This window comes from Rhinopithecus bieti, unplaced genomic scaffold (assembly GCF_001698545.2).
Source record: "Rhinopithecus bieti isolate Rb0 unplaced genomic scaffold, ASM169854v2 scaffold_23748, whole genome shotgun sequence".
In the NCBI taxonomy this organism is placed as follows: domain Eukaryota; kingdom Metazoa; phylum Chordata; class Mammalia; order Primates; family Cercopithecidae; genus Rhinopithecus; species Rhinopithecus bieti.
This window is the reverse complement of record NW_016811596.1, coordinates 200,162-209,485: the sequence shown is the minus strand read 5'-3', so window position 1 is coordinate 209,485 and position 9,324 is coordinate 200,162. Positions and strand designations below refer to the sequence as shown.

General features: G+C 43.0%; 1 long non-coding RNA gene across 1 annotated transcript; it reads left to right on the top strand.

Moving 5' to 3' along the window:
- Positions 1–1,723: 1,723 nt before the first annotated feature.
- On the top strand, positions 1,724–9,111 carry LOC108543666 (uncharacterized). Its single transcript, XR_001889636.1, has 4 exons — positions 1,724–1,827; positions 3,225–3,341; positions 4,641–4,769; positions 8,030–9,111. It is a non-coding gene; the product is annotated as an uncharacterized LOC108543666 (long non-coding RNA).
- The last annotated feature ends 213 nt before the right edge of the window (positions 9,112–9,324 follow it).

Below are 9,324 nucleotides of genomic sequence, written 5' to 3'. Positions count from 1 at the left end.
GAATCCAAAAGCTCTTGGTCTTTCAAACTGTCATTTGCACTGATGAAGCATGTGAGCGAGAGCATTTTAGAAGCTTTAGTACTTACTCCCTGGGGTCTATAAGATATAAGTCTGACATTTGGCCAAAGATCTTCTATGACATATTGTTGAGTCTTAGAGAAATGGATGGTCTAGATAGAAGTAGAGAAAAACAGTAAGTAGAAATTGGGGCTGGGTGCTGTGGCTCACATCTGTAATTCCAGCACTTTGGGAGGCCGAGGTGGGGGATTCCCTGAGGTCAGGAGTTCGAGACCAGCCTGGGCAACATGGTGAAATGCTGTCTCTACTAAAAATACAAAAATTAGCCCAGCATGGTGGCAGGTGACTGTAATTCCAGCTTCTTGGTTGGCTGAGGATGGAGAATTGCTTGAACCCAGGAGGTAGAGGTTGCAGTGAGCCAAGATTGTACCACTGCAACCCAACCTGGGAGACAAGAGAAAAACTGTCTCAAAAAAAAAAAAAGAAAAGAAAAAAGAAATTGGGTTAGGCAGACATGTTAGAAGGATTAGAAAATTAGAAAATTTGGGGAAAATAATCCCAACCACTTTAAAAACCAAGCCAAGAATACCCACAAAAATAGAGACAATCCTTTTACCCTTCTAAATGTCATCCTAACATCCCTCTTGGATATTTAAAGCTTTGGTATAAATATATCAAAATACTGTATACTGCAAATAGATACAATTTGTATTTGTTAATTGTACCCTAATAAAACTAGGGGGAAAACATACCCTAAAAATTAATCAAGCAAGCAGACTTTAGAGTTGTTAAATTTTCTGGCAGAATCTCTAATATAACCTGCAAAATGCTCTTCTCCATGACCCAAAATATGCTTCTGTCCCTGGAAGGGACTGATACCTCCAAAGGAGTGTTGTCATGAGTCTGATTTTAAAGAGCAACTGCGAAATTGGGCTTTCTGACCCACAGTATCTAACTACTGTTTTTCCTTCTTTTTCCTCTCCTCCCTGACATATCTAGAGGGTGCAATCTCGGAATGAATCACTGGGCTGCTCTGTCCCAGTCCAGTGTAAGCAGGAGATCAAACGGTCAAAAGATTAGGACGTGGGGCTGGCTGGCCAGGCCATAATCTCCTATAAGGACACGGAAGTGTTGCTTCACATCAAAAAATTAGACTTCCGGCCCCTAAAATTCCCTGAGACTGAGTCGATTTCCTTTTCCTAATTTAGAGGCCGGGGTGGTAATTTAGTCCAGTTCCCAGTTCTACAGTGGAGTGGACTGGGGAGTGGATTTAGCAGAAAAATTCTGGGGCATGTGGAGTGGCGGGGAGGCTGGAAGGTGGAGTGAGAGGTAAGAAGCGGATTGGATTTGTAAGGAAAGTGGGGTAATTGAAGTGACTTTCTGGATTCTAAACATAGCCTAGGCAAGAAAATTGGATTTCTCAGAATGGCCCACCCAAGACATTCCATCGGCTCCGGCCAGTCTAGTTTTGAAACGCCTAAGGCGTCAACAGGGAGCTGCTGCCTGGGTTCAGCTCCTCTCTCCTCATTAGGGAGCAGGGTGGGGTGGAGCGCAGGGTGCGGGCGGCCTGCCTGAGCGCCAGCCTTGCACGCTGCCTCCGCCGGCGCCCAGCATCTGCTCGCGCCGCCTGCCCAGAATAGAACGTCTCATTGTGATGGATTAATCCTTTGGCTCTGGTCCTGCCCGGGTCACCAGCTCAGCCTGCGCCCGCCCGGTGCTGGGGGGTGGACAAAGGGCGCTTTAACTCATTCAGCACATTCCCTCTCCAGTTGCGAGGCCCTTGTGTAGAAACCGAGATGGACTTGCAAGGTGGCGCGCCTCCAAAAAGGGGACTCTTTTTGCTTCCTTTTAAGTGGTTCATAGACTCCTGGGGGCGGAGAACCAAATTAAGGGAGATCTTTTCCTTTCTCTGATCTCTCTGAATATTTCATTTCCACTTCTTGTTTAACCTCTCTATATTTTAATTTCCTCATCTGTAAAAGGGGGGTAATGATTTCACTCACCTCATAGGACCATTACTATGATTAAATGAGTTAATGCATATCAAGTGCTTTCGACTTCACAAAAGGACAAATATTGTACCAGTCCACTTATATAAGTATCTGGGGTCGTCAAATTCATAGAGAAATTGAAAGGTGCTTGCAAGGGTCCCAGGGGAAGAAGGAAAGAGGGATTATTGTTAAATGGGCGCAGAGTTTCAGTTTGGGAAGATAAAAAGTTTTGGAAATGGGTAATAGTGATGGTTGCACCACAAAGTGAATGTACTTAATGCCACTGAACTGCACACTTAAAAATGGTTAAGATGCTAAAAGGTTATGTGTCTTTTTCCACAATAAAACAAATATACACACATACACATATAATGTGCCAGGTATACAATAGGTGCTATATAAAGGTTGGCTATTGTTTATTATTATTATTCACTTTAGATACGTATTATTTCCCACTTTATTCTATAAGTATTTGTGTCTATATATTTTCTCCCAAAAAAGCCTCTTGTTCATGCATTAGAGTTTCTGTACCTCACTTAACATAGCAATCTGAACATGGGCAGCTCCAATCCATCCACAAGAAATGAATAAATGAATGAATGAATGAATGAATGAGTAGATGTATTGAACCAGGAAATACAATATCCCAAAGTAACTTATGTAGCCTTTAACCTTCTGACTGATAGAGGAGACAGTGCCATCCATCAGTGGATAGTCCTGAAAATAGCCCAGACAAGACACTTGGAAAAGCTCCAACAGAGTGATGCTGATTGCTGGCTCTGTGATTTTCTTCTTGGTGGGTTGGTTCTGAAGCTTAGGAAGGATCAAGGTCATCCTAGGAGAGCTGCTCAGGGACCCACCTTAGGGTCATTTTGTATTTGGAGGACTGTTTGGAGACTGAGTCCGAACAGCAGGTACCCCTAAGAGTTTGAGCTTACCTCAGGGTGGCCTTGAGGTTCCATTCAATATTCACTGATACCAGGCTCCTAAGGCTGGCCCTTAAGTGACCGAGCTTTGGAGGAAGAAGCAGGGACTTGTGCATCCTACCACGCATGACAACATTCATCCTTTCAGCAGGGAGCCCTTTCTCCTTTCCTTACTGTCCTGTCTCACCCCATCTGGTGTGAGCAAGCAGGAGAGAGCCAGTCTGTAGTCTTCAGTAAATGTTACAGACCTAACTGTGCTGAGTTAAGAGACATTATCGAAATGACCTAGGAATCAGCTGAAAGAACCGGACAGCTCTGGAAATGAGTGAATGCATCTTGCAAGCAAGGAGAAAACTAGAGGGATCCTTCTGGGACTGACTGCACCAAATCTCTTGTGTGTCTCACGGTAAGCATTGAGCTATTTTTGTGTGGAATATTTTCACAGACTCATCGGGGCTGTGAGGCTCCATCAGAAAGCAACAGTTCACCTTGTGGGAGATTGAAGTTAATTTTCAGGGACCTTAAACAACCTTTGGCCCTGGCCCAGGAGGCTGGGGAAAGAGAAGGAGTTGAGTGACACTGGGTAGCAGGAATGAAAAGCCACAAGGCAGATGGTTAAAATGGTGGCTGAAAAGCACAGTGAGAAAAGCCAAGCCAAAGGCTTGAAGATTATGAGAGAGCATCTAGTACTGCTGGAAAAGGTCAGGGGGACAGAATGCATGTTTAGGCTCCGGTCCCAATGCTCCCATTGACCTGAATAGTCTCTGCCCCAGACTGACCTCCCACTGCACACACTTTGGTCTTATAAAGTGGGTTTGGTTTCAATGCCCAGCCAGCTAGAGATCACAGATGAGTCACTGTGTCCCAAGGGTTATATACCCTTTGTGTCACCTTGGGAAGGCACTTTCTGCTGAGTAGGCCCAAATGCAGCAGGTGACAAGTCACCTTGTCAGCCAAAGGCTCCCCTTTGAAGACACCCCTTGGGGTCTCTGCAGGGACAAGGGCAGGGGAGTATGTAAGAGCTTGGAACGTGACCCTTATCTGAGCTGCTGTGACTTTAGCTCCTGTGGCTAGGATTAGATGCAAAGATGCTGCCCTCACAGGGGTCCTGAAACCATTTGGGCTCTCAAGATTATCTTTATACACACAAATACCACACACACACACACACACACATCCCCCTACACAGCACCTGGGACCAGCTTACAAAGCCAGGTCTGGGACCTGATGGGGCTTTGTTCCAGAGGAGGATGGAATTGCCTGCTAGAAATAGCAAGCTGCTGCTTTCAGCACAGGGGCTGAGGTACGCAATCCATGTCCACTTTGTGTGCAGACAGAAACCTGAAAGAAAAACTAATGCAAATAAAGTATTTGACAATTAAGCTAAAGCAAGGAGAGGCAGACTGGCTCAGTGCTCAGAGAATCAAGAAGCAGTCATTTCTAAATCCAACTCTGCTGTTGGTGACCTTGAACAAATCATTTAACCTGTCTCTCCTTTTCTCTAAGGTTAAATCAAGAACTATAATTCTAACCAGCTAACCAGCCACACAAAGTTTAATTGGCTGAAAGGAGAGAGAAAGAAAGTTAATAAAATTGTTTGCCTATATTCAAAGTACAAAATGTTAAGTAAGGAAAGCAATAAAGCCTTCTTAGTGACATTTGGATATGTACATTGTAACTTCCTGTCTCCATTCTATACCTTCAGGCGAAGTGCTCTCACTAATTCAAGCTGAGATACACCCACCCTCAACACTGAACACCCCATAGTGCTGCTTGTCACAGTGAAAATGGTGTAAGGAAATAGAGCACACAACCTCACATACCCCAGCTCCAGGTAATCAGGCAAGCCTTTAGGATGGACACCCTGTGGTTTAAGAGTCCAGGATTATCATTCACAAATATCTGTGATTCAGGCTTCTTATTTTGCTCAGGTTTCTTAGAGATTTTTCTCTCCTCATACTCCCGCAACTATAGTATCTGCATAAAAATAAAAAGTTCACCATTATATTAATTGACATTTAATTTATCTAAAGACTAACCATTTTGGAATTTGGATCTGAAAATCTTCAATTATTCTGCACTTGACAGAAGCAGGAATAATGGCTTCTCCTGAGCCTCATATTCTACTCAAGCAGACTGTGCATTACAAACCAGCTTTAATTCATTTCAAAACATTTATATCTATGAATCTCTTCTTAATGGCTTATATATTTGGATCTTTGTGGGGATAGGGTGTGAGAGAGAGGATAAAAGATTTGCATAAAATCTATAAATTCTATCAAGGAGTAGGGTAACAGGTGTCATTTATGTAAAATTTTCATCTATGTCTGCTAGCCAATTTGTTTATAGAATGAAACCTCGCCTTTCTGTTCAGTGCTCTGCAGAGAGATTAATCTAGCGTGTTTTTGGTTTACTTTGGGTCCATGCTCTAAAACGTCACAGTTAGATGCTTTGTAAAGAAATGGGTTAATTTCTCTCTAGCTATTGTAGTTATTCCCATTGATGTAAATATCCTGCATGTCTGTGTTATTTTCTTCAGGATTTTAATATAAATGTCTAACAAGGTGACCACTAGAAATACTAAGCTCTTGACATTTACCTCCCCCTCTTGAACAGAACCTAATTATTCCCTGACACCAACTTTCCTTGTCAGGAGAGCCCACAGAGCCTAAAAGCAAGGACATTTGAGCCGTTACAGATTAGCAGAGCTGAGGAATTTGTACGTGTATCTTTAAAATAGCTGAGGTGTCAAACAGGGCTCAATTTTCATGCAGGACATTTATGGTGAAGAGTCTGGTAAGTTACTCACATTGCTTAGAGTATTTATTTATAGTAAATTAACTATTGCAAAACGTGGTCCCAATTTATTTCAGAGGCTATAGGGAAGTCAACCTCACCTCAAAGGAAGCAGTTGCACAAGCATGCAAGTGTTTATACATGTGTGTGCACACACGGGACATAGACGTCATCTAAACACCTTCTTCAAGTTTACGTTGCCTTCTAATAATCACTTAGAGAAATTCAGAAGAGTTGTCAGAATCAAACATCTAAAGACTTCATGTAGAAATAAGGCTGTGCGCTTACAAAGGGATTTATTTTTAGCCACTTTTGCCCATTCGTGCCTAGCCTAGCATGAGGCTGTCCTAGATGGAGCCAGGGAGGGTGTTTCTTTCAGCCTTCCTCATCTCCTTTCTGGGTCTCCTTGTCTCTCATTACTCACTTTTCCTCCCAGGTCATGCTATCCACGGCCCCATTCCAAAGACCCAGAGCTCCCTTATGGAACTGGGGCTGAAAGCAAGCTGGAGAAGTCATGACCAGTAAGATCTTAGGGGTCAGTTGGTGGGGGGTGCCCTTTGAAAGGTTATGTATGTTAAAAGAGAAGCCTAAAAAGGAGGAACTTAGAGGAACTCTATTTCTAAGGCTGGAATTGCAGGTGTCTTGGCAGGATGGGGATGGAGGAAGAGGGATATGATTGTTTTGGAAGGAGGGGCTTCTTTCCAGCACCCTCAAAAATACACACTATGTGTCATCTTCTATTCTTCTCCCTTAGAAAGTCACTGCTTGGCCATTCAAATGAAAGGCAATTTGGGTGTTTTAAAAAACTAGGTTTCTTTTTATATTGCTTGATTCTTTCTCAGAAGTTGTTCCTAGACTTGAAAACATGTTTATCAGTAAACATTAGACATACTTTTAGCAACAAGCAGTCTGGTGAACCTTTCCAGAGTTTCTGGCAGATCTGCTCAGTGCAGCCCATTTCTGCTCTTTTTAACTCTTTCTTAAAACAATTGTCCTCCAGGAAACCTACCTGGTCCTGCTGATGACATTACTGCATCTCCTGGGCAATCAGGATCAAATAGTTAAACACCCCACGTTAAAGGGAAAATGCATGCAAGCACACTCAGCACAATGGTCTGCACGTGAGAACTTCCAACATGCTGGGGACCATGAGGTTTCTGCCGGAGGAACAGCAGGGTCCTGTTTTGAAAGACGAGGGACAGCATGGTCATCAGGGAGGGCTGAAGGGCAGAAAACACCATGTACTTTCCCGTGTCTGTCCAAGCAGTCCTGGCAGCTGGACAGGGCAGAGATGGCTGGAGGCAGCGAGGGCACGTCTGTGCACCAGCTCTGAACCTCTTGAGCCATAAAAACAGATCAGTTGCGAGGAAATGTGTCAGTTTGTACACATGTGACTTCCATCACCCATTTACAAGAAAACAGTTCTCAGAAATGATTGTTATGCACATTTAACTTTTCAAGCTAGAGCTGGTTTTTATACTCACTCAATCCAGGGAGAGAGTAGCAAGGTGCTGAACAACAGGTTTTAAGATATGAATTCATGTTGCTGATCATGTTTTGATCTGGAAAACATTGACCAGCACTGTTGGTCTGAAAAAAAATGATGGGTAGGTCTCAGGCTCTCACTGGAGGTATTTCGTTGGATGCAGGCTTTGCCACCTTCCCTGTAGTTTAACTCAAACTTTTTACCCCTGGGTTCTTTGAATGAACTCAAGCCATTTCTATGAAGTATTTTGTATGGATTAATCTATCAAGTTAACTCTGTCTGGTTAACCTGCTTGTCCTTCACTTTCCTTCCCACATAATTGTTATTTCTCTAACACCACTTAGATGGCAGAACTTGGAGAGCATTGTTTGTTGTTACTGTGTGTTGGTTGAAAACCATTTTTCAAGAGGTCCCATATAATGCAACTCATGGAACCTAAATTCTGGTTTGGCCTCTGTCCTTCTATGTGATTTGAGCAAACCTCTTTCACATTTTTCTTTCCCAGTTCCTCTGTGTCTGAGATGAGCGTGTAATTTGTCTTCCTCTCTCAGAAATACTATAAGGTAAGGAGAAAAGGAAGTGAAGAAGTGCTGAGGCTGTGACACTAAGATCCTCCAAGAAGGTGACATTGGTTGCCAGAGAAAGTCACTTTGAAGAGGAGACATGGATCCTGGATTTAATCCCATCGATATAGACTTTTCTAAGGCTAGAGGGATCAAGCAGCCTGGACTTGGATGTGACATAGAAGTATTCTTGTATTGCACAAGCTATACTGCCAGTAGATTCCTGATTTTTTTTTTTTTTCATCACAGGATCTCTAATGCCTGGCAGAGAGGAGGTGTTCAACACTTGCGGAATAATTGGCCAACTGACAGATTGACAATACCCTTTTCTGGACTTCAAGTGCAGTACCCTATATGCAGTAGACACTTAATGTTTGCTTGAGGATGTGCTATTATATTTAACCATCTTTGTACAGTATTTGGAGCCTGCTGTCAACTGATTTAGCATTGCATTGTCCCTAAGATAAATAAGGGGTGGTGCTCAGGGCTGCCCACAACAGTACCCTACTAGCAAAGAGGGTATAGATATCTGCAAAGTGCAGTGATAGGGAGTGGCATTCTGTGGCTTTACGTGGAAAACCCAAGAGATTCCGGAAGTTGCTGGACAGTCCTTGTTGACTCTAAAGAATGAATGGATCTACTCTTTCAATGTATCATTGGGCAAATAAGCCTAACACAGCCATATCTACTTATACCAAGTCAAGACACTCACTGAGGTCCTAATCTTCAGCGTTTACTCAGAAAACTCAACCACGTTTCCACATGCTTCTAAGTCTTTCTCCAGGTTGCACAGTGAGGGTGCATATCTTATTTACTGTACAGCTCCAGGTTTCCACAGCACCAAGGGGCAGAGGCTGCAGGTCCACATACCACACATGTGCTTTACACCTGAGATGTTCTGTGCCTTTGGTCCTTTCTCATCTGCAAGTTTTTATGTATATTTGACCAACACTTGTCAAGGAAGTCCTTATACGTAAACTGCCTCATGCCCACATCTGATTGCAAGTATGGCCATGCTGTCTCCACTTTTCATTTGACAAAAATGCATTGTATGGGAATTAGCATTAAAGGGGTAATTATTCTGGTTGCTACCAAATTCACCAGCCTGTTAGCGTAAATGATAATGATCGTAGAAGTAGAGACTGGGGTAGACAGAAAAGACTCCAAGTTTAAGGACATTATCAGGAAATGAAGGGGGGAAAGTAACATGAAAATTGTGACAAAAGGCAAGGAGAAATTCAGACTAGATTCACCTAAAGTGATGTGCATCTGAATGTGATGATTTCTGCAAAGCTTAAGAATTTTAGTTTTAACCACCAGCTTATTGGAATAAATATTTTATAAGCCTCTTAAGGAGGCTACAGAAAGCCTGTGCCTCTTTCCAGCAAGGTGAACACTGCTTGCCTGCATCTCTGTGTTGGGATGGGTGAAAAGTCTAGCTTGTAAATGCTTCATAGGAACAATTATTATCAAACTACTGAAATAAAAGTGGATTTTCCAAAAGCCCCTCCAGCCCCCTCTGCTCCATCTGCTACATGTGCTCA